The following is a 15,595-nucleotide window of genomic DNA, read 5'->3' as shown; positions in this document are numbered from 1 at the left end:
CTCGCAGCCACGCGCGCCGGCTCCTCTGTCACCTGCTTGTCAGCCCCGGAGCCGGGCTGCGGCGGCGGCGGCAGACGGAGCCGCGGGGAGGAGACGGCGGCGGCGGCGGCGGCGGCGGAGGCGGCGGGCGGGGGAGGGGGCGGGGGTGCAGGGGCGGCCCCGCGGGCTGGGGGGGCGCGGGCGGCGCAGCGGGGTCCCGGGCGGGGCGCAGCGGGCCGCGGGGCTCCAGGCGCGCTCCCCGCACTACTCCAGTGCCATGGTGCGCCCGAGGAGCCGCTGGGTTTAGAGCTGGGGCAGGCGGCGGAGGGATACTACGGCCGGGAGCCGCCTCACCCCTCCTCAAACTTCCTGACATTTGAACTCATTGGTGCGCCTCGTATCCCTGCGCCGGGATGAGCCGGCGGCTCCACGTCAAATAGTGCCGTCGCCGCCCCCCCACCCCCCGCGGGAGGGCTCCCCGCGCCCCCAGCTTGCGCCCCGCTCCGCGCCTGGCCTGGAGCGCGGGCCCCCGGCGCCCCAGCCAGGCCGAGCGCCCGCTGGCCTTTTGCAGAAGTTTGGGTCACCTTCGAAACGAATCCTTCTGCCCCACCCCTTTGAAAAATTGATTTGGGAGTTGGGGAATGAAGGCTTTCTTTTTTTCTTTCTCGCTTTCCTTATTATTAATATTTTGTAAAGCTTCAGCGCTAAGCGGAGTGGCCCCATGCGAGGCCAGACTGCGCGGACGGCGGGGAGCGCAGCGGCTCCACCAGGGGAAGGCGCCGGCCGGGAGTGGCCGCCTGGGGACCCCGTCTGTCGGCCGAGGTAGGTCGCTCCGGGCTGAGTTGGCGTCCCCTGGGCGGCGGCGCCTTCCCAGGGCCGTTTTGGTCCGCGGAGGGGCTGGCTGCAGGATTGAGGGACGGAGACCGACAGGAGGGAAGGGCTGCTGGCCCAGGACTGACCAAACGGGGGGTCCTGGCCCAGGGAGAGGGGGATTGGGTCCCGGATTGGGGGTTGGGGGTGAGGGGTCCGGAAAAGATTCAGGCGTGGCAGGGATTAGGTGGAGGGGTAAGCGAAGGTCCTGAAAGTGTCCCGGAATCAAGGATGGGGAACACTGGGCAGGCGAGGAGGGTCAGGCCCGGGTTCAGGCAGGGAGAGTTTAGAGGACGATTAGGTCTGAGAGAGGGATCCTAGGCAGAGGCGGGGGCATTGAATGAGAACCTGGCCTCGCGGGATTTCTAGTTGCACGGGTAGAGGGTGGTGGCCCGGAGGTCGGTAACTGAAGGCCCAGGACGATGTGTGTTCGGTTGCTCGATGGAAACGGGATTGGCCGCTGGGATAGGCTACTTTTGGTGACGGAGGGGCCGGGCTAGGGGTCTGTAGGCCGCACCTGACAGGGACAGCGCCCTGGTCATATTGGGCAAAGTGGGCTTTGGCGCTGAGGAGTAAAAGGCCGGTAAGACCGAGCAGCCGACTCCCGCGCACGCTGGGCCTGGCACCCACCCCGCCTGGCACCGCGCTCGGTGCGCAGGCCGCTGCGTTTGGCTGCAGTGCATCGCGCCTAGGCTGGCCGTGTCTTCGGCTCCTGGGTCTCCACCAGAGGCGCGGCGCGCCCAGGAGCAAGGGGGGCAGGCGCGGGCTGACCCCTCGAGCCGCTGCGGGGCGGCCCCCGGCCCCTCCCGGAACGGAGCAGCGGTGCGGAGCGGGGCGGGGGCGGAGGGCATGGGAGGCGGGTCCCCTGACCCCGCTGGAGGCGAGAGGGCGGATCGGATTTGGAGCCTGCCAGAGGCTTGGTCAGAAGTGGCCCCCTATGCCGCGGGGCCCCGCGGAGGGGCCCGGCTTTGTGGAGAATTAGATAGCTCCCGCCCCACCCTAGTACCTGCGTGTGTGTCGGTGGGTATCTGTGTGTGTCTGTGCGTGTTGATGCTCCCGCCTCGGAGTCTGTTGCATGCCCGTGCACCGTGTCTCTGTGCAATGCAATATTTATGTGTGCCCGAGACTTTGTGGGTTTGGAGTGTGTGAATCTGTGCATCTGGGTGTGATTCCCACGTGTGGTGTCTGTGTGTGTGTGCGCGCGCGCATCTGCAGTTCCTAACATGCTTCTGTATTTTTTGTGTTTTTGTAGGTCTTTGTGTGTGTCCCCGGGTCGTTGTATGTGGGTGCCGACGTCTTTGTGTGTCTCTCAACCTCTGTATTGTGTCTGTGGGATACTTTTGTGTCTTCCGGTCACCTTTGTGTGTCTGAGTGTATCTACGAGTTTCTGGATGATTCTGTGTGTTTGCTTGTATCTCAGAGTTTTGGGGTTTTTTTGCGGGGGTGGGGGGCGGTTGTGTCCGTCTGTGTTTGCGAGCGCGGTTTCGTGTCTCCGTGTATTTCTCCGCGTCTTTGTGTGTCTCTATCCAGCACGGTGGATGAGTGGATGTGTAGCATCTTCCGCGCTCCCTTGGTCCCTTGTTCTTGAGCAGCCCGTAAGGCCCCGCGCCTCCGAGTTTGGGCCTGGGCCGCCTTCCTCGGGCATCTGGGGCGGGGGCGCAGCAGCTGCGGGAGAAGCCTGGCAGGCAAAACTCGGGCGTGCGGAGCCTGGTGCAGGACAAGCAGACCGACCGGGCGCATTCTGCCCTCTGCTGGCAGCGTTATGTCCCTGCACCCGATGCCTGTAGGCGAAAAGGGTCCTGGTTCCGGGCCCAGACCCTTGCCTTCTCCTTCAGAGCACACTTGGGAATACTTTCCGGTCTCAGGCCTGGCACACTCACCCCGGAACCACACTCTGGGAGCAGTGTTCCATCCTCCTCTCCCTGTCTCCCCACCTTCCCTGTGACGGCCTCTTCCTCTGCACAGTTCTCCCCTTAGGCCAAATGGGGGCCCTTGTGGCCCCACCTCGGAGGCTTCTCTGACCCTGAGGCTGGTCCAGGAAGAGTCAGAGCCCCGACTGAGGGGGGTGGCGTTCCCGGGGCCACCCAAAAGCCACGTCTCAGTGTAGGAGGACACGCCAGTCGCCCAGCTCTGGCACCCCGGCTGGTCTGTCCCGGGGCGCACAGAATCTTGGCACATCACGCTGGCACGCCCGCCTGAGTCACAGCCCACACCACCGGGGCCGACATCGGAAAGGCCAGGGATTGTGCTTAGAGCCACTCTCGGCTGCCAGGGTGCAGGCCAGACCCAGGCATGGGCTGCTCTTTCCGCTCTGGCAGTGGGGCTGCTCAGTCCACAAACTGGGGTCCCTCTCCATGTCCTCCCTCCCCAGTGACTATTCATCCCCTCACCACACCCCCCACAGTCTGGATCACCATGTAAGTCCTTTTCTTTGCCCTTTGTCCCTGCTCCCAGTGTCCTTCTTTCCCCCAGCTGAGTCTGCGGTCCCAGGTCCTTGGCACACAGATGCGCAGAGCACCCAGGTCTCTCTCAAGCACAATCTTGGGGCCTGCCCTTCCCACCGCTTGCCCTGTGGAAGTGGTTAGCTGGAAGGGAGTGGCCTAGGCCCTGAGGCCGGTACTGCCCTTAGGCAGTGAGCAGCACCTCGCTCAGAGCAATGGAGCCCACTCCTTCTGGCACCCACTGACACCCCCTAGGCGGTTCAGTACTCACAACGCCCGAGGCCGCCCGCACCCAGGCACTCCGGCTGATCCGGGATTCTCTGTGGCTTGGACTTCAGCCGTAGAAACAGCTTCGGATTTTCTCCACCTAAGGAAAGACCCAGCCGGCTGTTTGGAATCCCTTGGAAGGAAGCAAGAACCAAGAAGGAAGCTCTAGGTGGGAGTCCCAACTCCCCCAACCCTGCGGATGCTTCATCTCCACGGAGCCCTTCCTTACACCCCCTTGCTCCTCTCTTTAGGGGACTTGCACTTTCTGTGCCTGCCTGTGCTACTGGCCGTCCCCAACGCGGCCCTCTGACTACACCCTCCCTCCCCACGGTGGAATTCTGTCTGTCCTCCTTGGACTGTGCTTCTGACCAGAACTGAGTGGAGGGAGACGTCCCTTCCCAGTTTACAAACCCAGCTAGAAGCAAGGGCTGGGACTCAGTACAGGGCAAAGCCAGCGGAGTGCCGCGGAGCAGGAAGGCGCGCGGAGGGGGGAGCTGCACGGGATGCAGGATTCCAGCGTGCCAGGAGAGTCAGGGCTGTCCGGGAGGCCAGAGTGCTCAGACCTGTCCCACGCTGCCCCGGCACCACTGGCCCCAGCGATCCTCAGATATCCGGGAAGCACACTGGACCAGAGCCACCCCAAGACTCAGCCTGGGTTGGGGGCCGCTATTCCCTGGCGGCAGCTGGGATCCGGAGATCCGGGAGCTCTGGAAGTGGAGCAGGACAGCAACATCAGAGGTGGAGTGGCCTGGCCTTTGGAGCCAGTACTAACCACACTCTCTTCTGAGCTCTCTTCCGAGCACCGCAGCATGTTTGACCCTAGGACACGTGTGGCAAAGGCTCAGGCACTTCTCGGCTAGCAGAGAGAAGAATGCGTGTAATGGGCAACCCGGTCACCTTCCCACAGCCCAGAGGAAAGTGTCTATGATCTTCCTGTGCCTGCGGAGGGCTCACGGAGCCCCTGAGCCAGGTGGAAGGCCAAAAAGAGGAATGACTGGGGGCAGGGTCAAACTGGGGTCCCCCAGACTCAGGGCTGAGAATGGGTTCTCACTCTCCCACCTGGGGTTTTCTAGGCTAGTGAGAGGGAGGTGGCAGGGGACAGGATTTTAGGCAGAGTTTGCTGGTGAGACACAGGGTGTGTGGCTCTGAGACTGTGTGCTGGTACATGCCTGCATGCAACGTAGAGGACTGTCCGAGCCCCAGCAAAGTCTTTCTGTCCTCCTGCAGCCCAGCCCCTCCTCAACCAGCTGGTGGGGCCTCTGGCCACAGACCCACGACTTTTCAGTGCAAAGTCTGGGTCATTAGTCCTGGAATTCCTCCCGGAGGGTTAGGAGATCAGGCTCAGATCTAGAGGCTTCTGTCTGTCCTCAGGGCTTGGAGAAGGACAGTGCCCTGGCCAGGTGGTCCACAGCTAAGGTCTTCTACCTGCGGGCAGTGCTTCGGAGCGGTCAGAAGCAGGTCTCGGAGTTACCAAGGTCTGGTTCAGGATCTGGCTGTGGGACTCCGGAAAGTCCTGCCTTTTGTTTGCACCTCAGCTTCCTCATCTGTAAAGGGGGCATAGTAATAGCCTCTGTCCCACAGGAGTGTTGAGAGGATGAAATGTTAAGTTCTTACCACGGTGCCTGGCACATCGTAGGCCTCTAGAAGTATTTGGTGAATAATTGGATAAAAGGGAGTCCGCGGGACTTGGGGAAATCACAGCTGCCTCCTTCTCTCCCAACCAGGACCTGAGGGGGAAACAGACTTGCTGAGCTCAGCCATTTATCTTCCTTTAGGGCAGGTGAAACTCCCATCTAGGCAGCTGTGGGCGGGGCACAGGAGATTCCCCAGGCAGTGCCCAGATGCCCAGCACAGACAGCCTTCTCCAACTGCCCTGGCTGTGGGGCCTGGGCCTGAAGTGCCTTTGGAAGGCAACAGAATGAGGGGGTGCAGCCTAGTGCATCAAAACTGACCTGTAGGACTCTCGAGGTGCCATTTATATTTATTTTTTAAAAGGCACTTTCCTCAAGAATCTTTGCATTTCTTGCCAAATGGATGGGCTGGGTTATTTCAGCAGCCCATCTAGAACCAGGGGCTTCCCCTACCAAGGACCTGAGCCAGAACAAAGGAAAAGCCAAGGACTGAATTTGGAGCCATAAAAGCCCCATTAGGACACTAAGAATAACTTGCAGAGAAACATTTTATATGAATTGGACACAAATTCACAAAAGCAAGAAAGTTCATTGGTCTCCACCCTGAGGGTCCATGGCTGGGGAAGGGGGCTGGGTGTGATGCTGAGGCCAGCGCCCATCCTATTTGATCTTTATCTCAAATCCACTTCAAAACGCTGGGGATTGGCGGAGTTGGAGGTTTCCCTCTTCCTGTAATTATTTGGTGTCTAGTAAAGTTTTTATGAGTGTCTGTGCAAATAAATGCATTTGATGTGCATTTGTTTTGGCTAGTGCCGCTTTATATAGGAGGCGTGTGCGTCTTCTGTTGGCCCTCAGAAAAGAAAAGAATGAGAGTGAAAATAAAAATAAAGCCAAGATATCCGGACCAGGCAGAGGGGGCGGAGCAGGGGGCAGTCCCACGGCCAGCCACCGGCCCTCTCACGCAGGGGCTCGTGGGCACTGGGGCTGCTGCTTATTGGGTTTCTAGCTGTTGGGTTTGCTGCTGCTCGGGACTACGAGCCGCTCAGGGCTGGGGGGAAGGCTCGGTGAAGTCCACATTCTAGAAAGGTTTTTTTGGAAACAGAACTCTGCCTGCCTTTTGATTACTGTCCTCTGGGTATTCTTGGTGAAATAAAATGAATAATAAATCAGGGTGTTTGGCGGGGGGCATTGCTTGATCATTTAAGTGGCAGAGTATGCCTATTTCTCTAGAATTTGAGCTCAGCAGAATCTGGCTGAGAGGCAGGATGAACAGGGATGTGGCTTCCTGCTCTCTCCAGACAGGGCAGCTGGGCTGGGGCAGGATGGGTGTTCTCCTGGGTGGCTGGGAAAGCAGGGGTTCTCCGTCAGGGTGAGGAACCAGTTCAGGGTTTTCAGGTGCCCTTGTTCAGCTGGTGCCTGGGACGCAGCCTGCAGGTGCATCCAGTTTGGCCCCCGCTGTCTCTCCGCCCAAAACCACAGCCTTGATTTATTTGTTCTAAAATTATTTTAGCGTTTTTATTGAAGTGCAATATGCATATAAAGAAGCGCACAAAGCATGAGAGTAGAAAGCGGACACACTTGTGTCCCCAGCACCCAGATCAAGAGATTATTTCCAGCTCTCCGGAGTCTCTTCTTCTGCTCCCTCCCAGGAATGCCACACCCTTCTTCCCAAGGAAACCACTATCTGGGTTTCCACCACCGTATGTGAGTTTTGCCACTTTTTGAATTTTGCATAAATGGAATCATACAGAATGTGTCCCTTACCATACTCTAATCCTGAGATTTTAGATGAAAATACAGGTTTTTTTCTCCTGAAAAATCAGAGGTCTGATCATCTTGGGTGATTATTCCATTCCAGCAGGGTGACGACAATGAGGGGCTGAATTGTGTCTTTCCCCCTCCCCCTGCCACAGGACACCTGCCCTCTTCTGTTTACCAGGGGGCATTCATGTTGTAACCCCCGATGTAAGCCTATATAGCTCCTTTCCCATCTTCAATCCCTCCTCAAAAGGAATCGTTTTATGTATGCTGGGGAAGTGCATCCAGAATCTTCTCCCGTCCCAGTCCCCCCATCTGCATCCAATACTCTCTGAGGTAGAAATCCTGAGACCTCTTAACAGGTGAGGAAATCAGCACTGCAGAGAGGTGAAGTCACTTACCCGGGGTCACACAGCATTGAAGTGTCAGATTCTGGATTCAAACCTGGACTGGCCGGACTCCAAACCCCGGGCTCTTGTCACCTCCCCACACAGCTCCCCTGGGCATCCAGGCCCAGGCGTGAACAATCCCCTCCTGCCTCCTTCCAGCAGGGAGGAAGCTGGACTTTTTCCAAAGGAAACGCTGGGAAACACAAAACCCAAAACAGAAAACAGGGCAGGGATGGTTCCCAGGCCCCAGCAGCCTAACCTCGGGTGATGCAAGTCTAGTCTGGGATGAGCTGGTCTGGACTGGTGCGGCCTCCCCAGATGCGTCAAGGGAGGGCGGTGTCATGCCATCTGCTGGGAATCTACCACATGCCGGGCACTTCCTTTGTGTTGCTCCCGAATACTCACAATGCGCCCCACTTCACAGATGAGAAAACTGAGCTTCAGAGAGGTCAAATGTCTTGCCTGAAACCACAGGTGTACGAGTGGCCACGTTGGGTTTTGAATGCATTAATTGTGACTTCAGTGTCTTTGTTCTCCCCCATTGGTCTCACTCTGCTCCTTGGCTCAGGCCTCTTATCTGAGCCACCTTTACTTTGCTGTTATGATGGAGGCGTAACCTGGTGCTTCCTCTTGGGTGAGCAAAGATTCTGGAGTCTGGCTAGCATGGTTTGGGGCTTAGTTTCAGGAGCCACAGGGTGGTTCTCAGGGCCTCAGTTTCTTCAGATGGAAAGTGGGGAATGATATTACTACTTTCCATTATGATTTGGAGGTTCAACAAGATCTGTGGGCCTTTGAATCTGGAAGAATTGGCAGTGGCCTGGTAGAGAGGGCAAGAGGGTCATGGGGGTGCAAAGATCCTGAGGTAGGAAAGAACTTGGTCCATTGGAAGCATGTGTGACTGGGTGGGAATAAGGACGTGGTTGCGGGTGTGGGCAGGAGTCTGACCACATGGCATTGTTGGTCATGACGAGGAGTATAAACTTGAACCGAGGGCAGTGGGGAGACACGGGAGGGTTAAAGCAGCATGGTACCACGGTCAAGTTTGATTTCTTTTAGGAAGGTCTCTCTGGCTGTGATGAGGGGTGAGACCATAGGCAGGAGGCCGAATGACGAGGCCTTTGGGTCTCAATATCCCTTTTGTGTGGAATGAGGTTGGGCGGTCCACAGAGCAGACCTTATGCTCTGATTTCCCATAGAGGTTGTGTTTCCAGATTCAGGGTTTCATGTTACACAGTTATTCTTTCTGGAATGTGTCCCCCAAGCAACCCCGCTGGACCCTCCGTGGAAGGAGGGGCTCTCCTCAGTGCAATTTGCACATTTATGCAAAAAGGAGAGCTTATCAGTCTCAGGGCTTGGCAGTATTTGGTCTGAGACAGTCCAGCAACCAACAGACAGAACAGCTTTTCAGGAATTGGGACAGGCCGCGAACATCGGTCATAACACTCATAGCAGTGACGATAGCAATTCACCCTTATCGGTGACTCACTGTACCGGGCCCTTGGTGAAGCCTGCCACACCTGTGATCTCATGGAAGCCTAAAACAAGCCTGTGAGGCAGCTGGTATTGGTGCCCATTGTGCGGATGGGGAAAGCGAGGCTCAGAGTGGGGGAAATGCCTTGCTCAAGGTCATTGAGCGGCCGAGCCAGGCCAGTAGCTACTGCCCTTATGCCCAGCAGGCGCCGGGCAGCCTTAGAAGTGTGGTGAGCTTGGCATGCTGTTGAGTTCTGTTCCAGACAGCCCTAAAACTGTTCCCAGTGTACAGAAAAGCCCGAAAATTCCATCCCTGCGTTCTGGCTTCCGCCTACACTTCAGCCCACGCAATCTGCCTGGCAGAGCTATTCTCCCTGGAAGAGGTTTTCCAAACCCAGGAAAAGCTTCCAAGTCTAGAATCCTCCCAGGGGCCTCCAAGGCCTCCTGGCCTGTGTCCACTTCCCTGGCTTCATCTCTACCTCCTTCCCTGTTACTCTCTGTTACTCACCAAGCACATTGTCCTTGTTTTAGCTTCTCAAACAGCACACACCCTCTCCTGCCTGCAGGGTCTGAACAGGCTGTTCCTTTTGTCTGGAAGGCTCTCTCTGCTCCCTTTTCCTAGCTTCCTCCTGTTCACCCTTCCTGCCTCAGTGTAGACATCACCAGAAACCTTCTTTTGCTTCCTGGACCAGCTTGGGTTTGTTTACCTCTTCAATGTTTTCAGCAACATGTATTTCTCCTTCGTGGTGAGGTGGAAATATCTGTCTCCCCGCCCTCCCCCCTCCCCCATGCCCCCTGAAGTCGCAGGGAGAAACCCAGGAAGGGTCAGGAGGGAGTGATGCAGAGGGCACCACTCAGTGTCAAAGCAGTGGAAGCAGAGAGGGGACAAGTGCCCTTGAAATATAACATGGTTCACATTGTGTTCGCTCGGTGCTTGGGGGTCTGCCTCTCCTGTGTAGACCAGCTGAGGACTTGAGGCAAGAAATGAGTTCCCAAGGCATGGGATGAGTCTCATTGTTGGTACTGAATGATCCTCTCAGTTCCTCTGTCCCCCTCACTGCCTTCCCTTCTACCCAAGAGCACTAAGGATGGGATTGGAAATGCTTGGACTCACAGCCCATGCTAGAGAAGACGCAAAGGAAGACTTGGGCCTGCTAGATTCTAGGGGAGGGTGTAACAGTCTGGGGAAACTGAGGCAGCAGGGAGTTGGGGATGGAGAAGAGCTAAGAGGCCTGGGGGATCAGAATGAGAGAGGGTGAGAAAAAGAGAGACTGGTCTCTGGGGATTCTTTTTTTTTTTTCCAACGTTTATTTATTTTTGGGACAGAGAGAGACAGAGCATGAACGGGGGAGGGGCAGAGAGAGAGGGAGACACAGAATCGGAAACAGGCTCCAGGCTCTGAGCCATCAGCCCAGAGCCCGACGCGGGGCTCGAACTCACGGACCGCGAGATAGTGACCTGGCTGAAGTCGGACGCTTAACCGACTGCGCCACCCAGGCGCCCCAGGGGATTCTTGATGACAGCCATAAAGGCAGCTCCTGGGGGCCTTGTGATGGCCTCACACAATGCAAAGCGACAAGTGGATGTGGCCAGGGGACTGGTCCCAGTCATAAGCACCCAGTGCCTGGCGGTGACTGTCAGAATCCACCCTCAAGGCCTCCTTGTCTGCCACTTATGAGTAGAGGCCCCACAGGCCAGCTTCCCATGGTAGGAGCTCATCGTGGGGCTAACTGGAAGGTGACAGCCCCAAGGGGACCCTGCAAAAGGAAAACTGTTTTCAGGGCATTGGGGTGGAGGAACAATTTTAAAAATCTGGATTTATTTCTTGGAATTTCTGTTATGTATATGTATACATTATGTATATGTATCTTATCACAATTAAAAATAATAACAAAAAGAAAGTAATGCAAGAATTTGAAATTAAGTAGTCTCAGAAATTCCAAGAAATAAATCCTAATGGGTGTGAGGAGGTATCTCACTGCAGTTTTGATTTGCATTTCCCTAATGAATAGTGACACCGAGCATTTTTCATGTGTTCACTGGCCATTTGTGTATCTTCTTTGGAGAAATGTCTATTCCAGTCTTTTGCCCGTGTTTGGTTCTTTGTATTGTTGAGTTGTAGGAATTCTTTTTTTTTTTTTAATGTTTTTATTTATTTTTGAGAGAGAGAGCGTGAGCAGGGTAGGGGCTGAGAGGGGGCGGACAGAGAACCCCAAGCTCGCTCCGTGCTGACAGCAGAGAGCCCGAACTGGGGCTCGAACTCACAAACCATGAGATCATGACCTGAGCCAAAGTTGGATGCTTAACTGACTGAGCCATCCCAGTGCCCTGAGTTGGAGGAATTCTTTATATATTCTGGATATGAACCCCTTATCAAGTATATGATTTGCAAATAATTTCTCCCATATGGTTGGGTTGCCTTTTCATTCTGTTGATTGTGCACTTTGGTGAGCAGACGTTTTAAATCTTGAAATCTGATTTATCTATTTTTTGCTTGTGTTGCCTGCGTTTTGCCTGCATTTTTGAGTCTGTCTCCGCTGTCTTTACTAAACCACTTTTAAAGATGTCCAGCATCATTTCCCAAAGCACTTGTCCCCATTGCTCTCTTAAGTTGTTTGACATGCAAATTCATGTGTGGTGCTGAAATTATCTACACCACAAATACCTATTTGCCAAACATTATACCATTAGGTTATACTAGTCGGTATAAATTCATAATCTGTACAGTTTCTATAATGCTTTATTAAGTGGACCGTAAAAGGCTTGTTTGCAACAGTATCCAACCCCTGCCTATGCAAGGCCACACCCACAGGAGAAATTCCAAAGCTACACAAAATTATTTTATCTCTTTTAGCCCATTGGTCAGGTTACTGTGATTAACATCCAGAATGAGCACGAATTGCAGCCGTGTTTTAGGATTATGCATCTTTTCCAAATGGCATTGCATTGGTCAAAATGAAATAATTGAGCGAGTGCCCCATAGGGGCGCCTGGGTGGCTCAGTCAGTTAAGTGTCTGACTTTGACTCAGGTCATGATCTCATGGTTCATGAGTCTGAGCCCTGCGTTGGCCTCTGTGCTGACAGCTTGGAGCCTGGAGCCTGGTTTGGATTCTGTGTCTCCTTCAATCCCTGCCCCTCTCCAACTCATGCTCTGTCTGTCTGTCTGTCTCTCTCTCTCAAAAATAAAATAATAAAATAAAAAAAGGAAGTGCCCCATAATACAAGCTAGTCTGTAAAGAAGCAAATATAAGGAATAATTTTGGGGGAAAGGCCCTACTTTATATTCTGGCTATATAATAATGAACACAGCAGCGGGAGCAACGACAGCCACTGTGTGTCGAGTACCACTCCAGCCCGGACCTGAGCTCAGGGCTTCACACACATACCCTGAATCCACACAACAGCCTTATGAGGAAGGTACTCGTATTGTTCTCAGTCTACAGATGGGGAAACTGAGGCTCAGACAGATGAAGGCACATGCTGGGAGAGCTGGGATTTGAACCAATGTCTTTCAGAGCCCAGACTCTTAATCATTACATGACCCTGCTTTTATCCACCTGGCTCGTACCTGGCCGTGAGCACCCAGTGCTGCACATGACCCAGAAAGGAGCCTGTCCTGAAAGGTTGGGTTTATAATGTTCCTACTTCACTCTTGCAAAGTTTGGCTCCAGTGCTGGGGCCCAAACCCAGCTTGGTGCCCTCTACCCAGTGGTTGGCGGTTATTCCCAGGGTGCAGGCTGATGGGGGGAGAGGGCGTCACCCGGGCGCACCTCTGCTCCAGCAGGTTAGAACCAACTCATCAACAGACACTTAGAAGGAAGAAGGAGGATTGGAAAGAAAGTAGCCACTCAGGCCACAGTTAAGGTGACCACATAAAAACATCAGAGGCACAAGAGGTCCTGCCTCTGCCTCGGTTGAGAGGTGCTTTTTTATTTTTGGTATGTTTTTTTTTGTTCTGGAAAATCTCAAACATATATAAAAATCGAGAGAATAATGTGCCAATGGATTGTTTGGCAAATCTTCGACTCTATGATATTTCAATCATAACTATTTTGGTATATCTTTCCGAATGATAAGGATATCTGAAAAAAAGATTGTGGTTATAATGTCATTATCACACCTGGAGGAATTGTTGTCATTTCACACATCTCGTCGATGTTTACATTTCCCTGATTGTCTCATAAATGTTTTTACACCTTATTAAAAAGACCATATATGTCTCTTAAGTCTCTTTTAATCTGTAGTCTCTCTCTCTCTCTCTCTCTCTCTCTCTCTCTCTCTCTCCCTTGCCCTCTTTCTGTCCTCACATCTGTACCCTTTTCATTTATTTGTTGAAGGGATCTGGTTGTTTGTCCTGTAGGGTCGTCCCCGCCACCCCCACCCAATGTGGGTTGTGCTGCTTGCGCAGTTCTCTAACGTGGTCCTCTGTCCTCTGTGTTCCCTGTAACTACATCCAGAGGCTTTATCAGATTCAGGTTAAATTTTTGACCATAATACTTCACAGGAGGTGTTGTGTCCTTCGGTCAGGAGGCCCATAGTGTCTGTGATCTCCCTTTTTGTGACATTAGCGGTTGTTGATAGTCACTGCCTAGGGTCACTATTTCATTAGGGATGGCACAATGATGATCTTCTAATTCTATCTTCCTTCTTCATTTATTCATTGGAATGCTTGTAAAAGGGGACTTGTCACCAACACTTTCATTACCCTGAGGTACATGACACCCTGCATATCACTCAGTGTGTACAATGCCTTGATTCTTTAATAGTTTTCAAGTAATGATTTTCTTTTATAACATCCTTGGAGTTATTTTCTTATTAAGCTTTTAAAGTATCATTATGGATTTAAGGATTCAATGTCATTTGCTCTTTTCCATCCTTTGCAATTCTTCTTCTTATTGATGCCTGAATGATCTCATGTGGCCAGAGAAAGCCTCTTGGGTTGGCCCCGAGGCCTTTTGACGTCAGAAGACTTTTTTTTTTTTTTCTTTTTTAAGTAATCTCCACATCCAGCATGGAGCCCAACTCAGGGCTTGTACCCATGACCCTGAGATCAAGACTTGAGCCGAGATCAAGAGTCAGGCGCTTAACCGACTGAGCCACCCAGGCACCCCCGACCCCAGAAGACTTTGATAACTTCCTTGCTTTTTTGGAATAGCAAGATGCCCCAGACTCATCTTGTATATTTTCCACCTGGACCAGCTATTTCTCCAAGGAGCCCCAGCTCCTTTGAATGGGGAGTGGTATTTAGAGATCATAATTGAGGTTTAAGTGATGCTCATTGCTATTGGGTTGGTCATTGTTTCTGGGCATTTTTAGTGGACAGAGCTAGGAAATACGTTTTTTTTTAAAGATAGAATATATTTTGAGTCATAATTGGCAAACCACGAAAGCAACCAAGATGCCTTTCAGTAGGTGTACAGATAAACTGTGATACGTCCATACGGTGGAATGTTAGTGCTAAAAAGAAATGAGTTATCAAGCCATGAAAAGACAGAGAGAATTAAATGCATATTGCTAGGTGAAAGAAGCCAATCTGAAAAGGCCACATACTGTATGATTCCAGCTACATGACCTCCTGGAAAAGGCAAAACTATGAAGATGGTAAAAATACCAGTGACTGCCCAGAGTTGGGAAGATGGGGAAGGAGAAAGGGACGAATAAGCAGAGCACAGAGGATTTTAGGGCAATAAAACTATTCTGTGCCATGCTATAGTGGTGGCAACATGTCCTTATACATTTGTCCAAACCCACAGGAGGTACAAGGCAAAGTGAAACCCGATGTAAACTGTGGACTTTAGTTAATAATAATGTATCAATATTGGCTCATCAATTGTAACAAATGTATCTCACAATGCAAGATGTTAATAAAAGGGGAACCTGGGGAGAGAGGGAGATGAAGGGGGATATGGGAACTCTCTGTACTTTCTGTAAACCTAAAACTGCTCAAAAATATATTGCTTTATTAAAAATATGTCATGCGTTCATGTTGATTTTAATCTTTTAATGTTTATTTATTTTTGAGAGAGAGAGAGAGAGAGAGAGAGAGCGTGCACACATGCACAAGTCAGGGAGGGGCAGAGAGAGAGGGGGACAGAGGATCTGAAGCCGGATCTGTGCTGACAGCAGAGAGCCTGATGTGGGGCTCAAACTCATGAATCATGAGATCATGGCCTGAGCCGAAGTCAGATGCTTAACCAACTGAGCCACCCAGGCGCCCCCATATTGATACTTCTAATTTAAATTCAGGACTACAGTGTTTCTGCTTAGCCTCATTCATTTTATATCTGTATATCCTTTCTCCAGGCTGGGTGTCCTTTTCTCCAGTTCCCAGTGAAAGCTATACTGACTCACTGAGCCCCACTTCTGCATAACATTCTCAGATAAAAACTCCCAGTACCACCAACAATATAATTGTTGATTTTTTTCATTTGCAGTTTGTTTATTTATTTTTGCTTTGCCTTAAGGGAATATCTAATTAGGGATAGACAGTCAAAATTACTGTGCTTTAGTCCTGGAGTCATTCCTCTGCATGTGGTTATCACAACTTACCATAAGTTAGCTTTTTGTTTTGTTTGTTTTGCTTTTGATACTTGGAGTTTCTTTTTGAAATAGTTGACATTAAGACAGTGCATGAGTGTGAGCGGGGGGGTGGGGGGGCAGAGAGAGAGAGAGTGAGAGAGAGAATCCCAAGCAGGCTCCACAGTGTCAGCATGGAGCCCAAGGTGGGGCCCAAACTCAAGAACTTCAAGATCACGACCAGAGCCCAAATCAAGAGTTGGACACTTAACTG

At 52.4% G+C, this 15,595-nt stretch overlaps 1 long non-coding RNA gene across 1 annotated transcript; it reads left to right on the top strand.

Moving 5' to 3' along the window:
• Positions 1–196: 196 nt before the first annotated feature.
• On the top strand, positions 197–5,984 carry LOC123593000. Its single transcript, XR_006710050.1, has 2 exons — positions 197–801; positions 3,304–5,984. It is a non-coding gene; the product is annotated as an uncharacterized LOC123593000 (long non-coding RNA).
• The last annotated feature ends 9,611 nt before the right edge of the window (positions 5,985–15,595 follow it).

This window comes from Leopardus geoffroyi, chromosome D4 (genome assembly GCF_018350155.1).
Source record: "Leopardus geoffroyi isolate Oge1 chromosome D4, O.geoffroyi_Oge1_pat1.0, whole genome shotgun sequence".
NCBI classification, from domain to species: domain Eukaryota; kingdom Metazoa; phylum Chordata; class Mammalia; order Carnivora; family Felidae; genus Leopardus; species Leopardus geoffroyi.
Note: the sequence above shows the minus strand (reverse complement) of the source record. Positions and strands in the feature narration are given on the sequence as shown.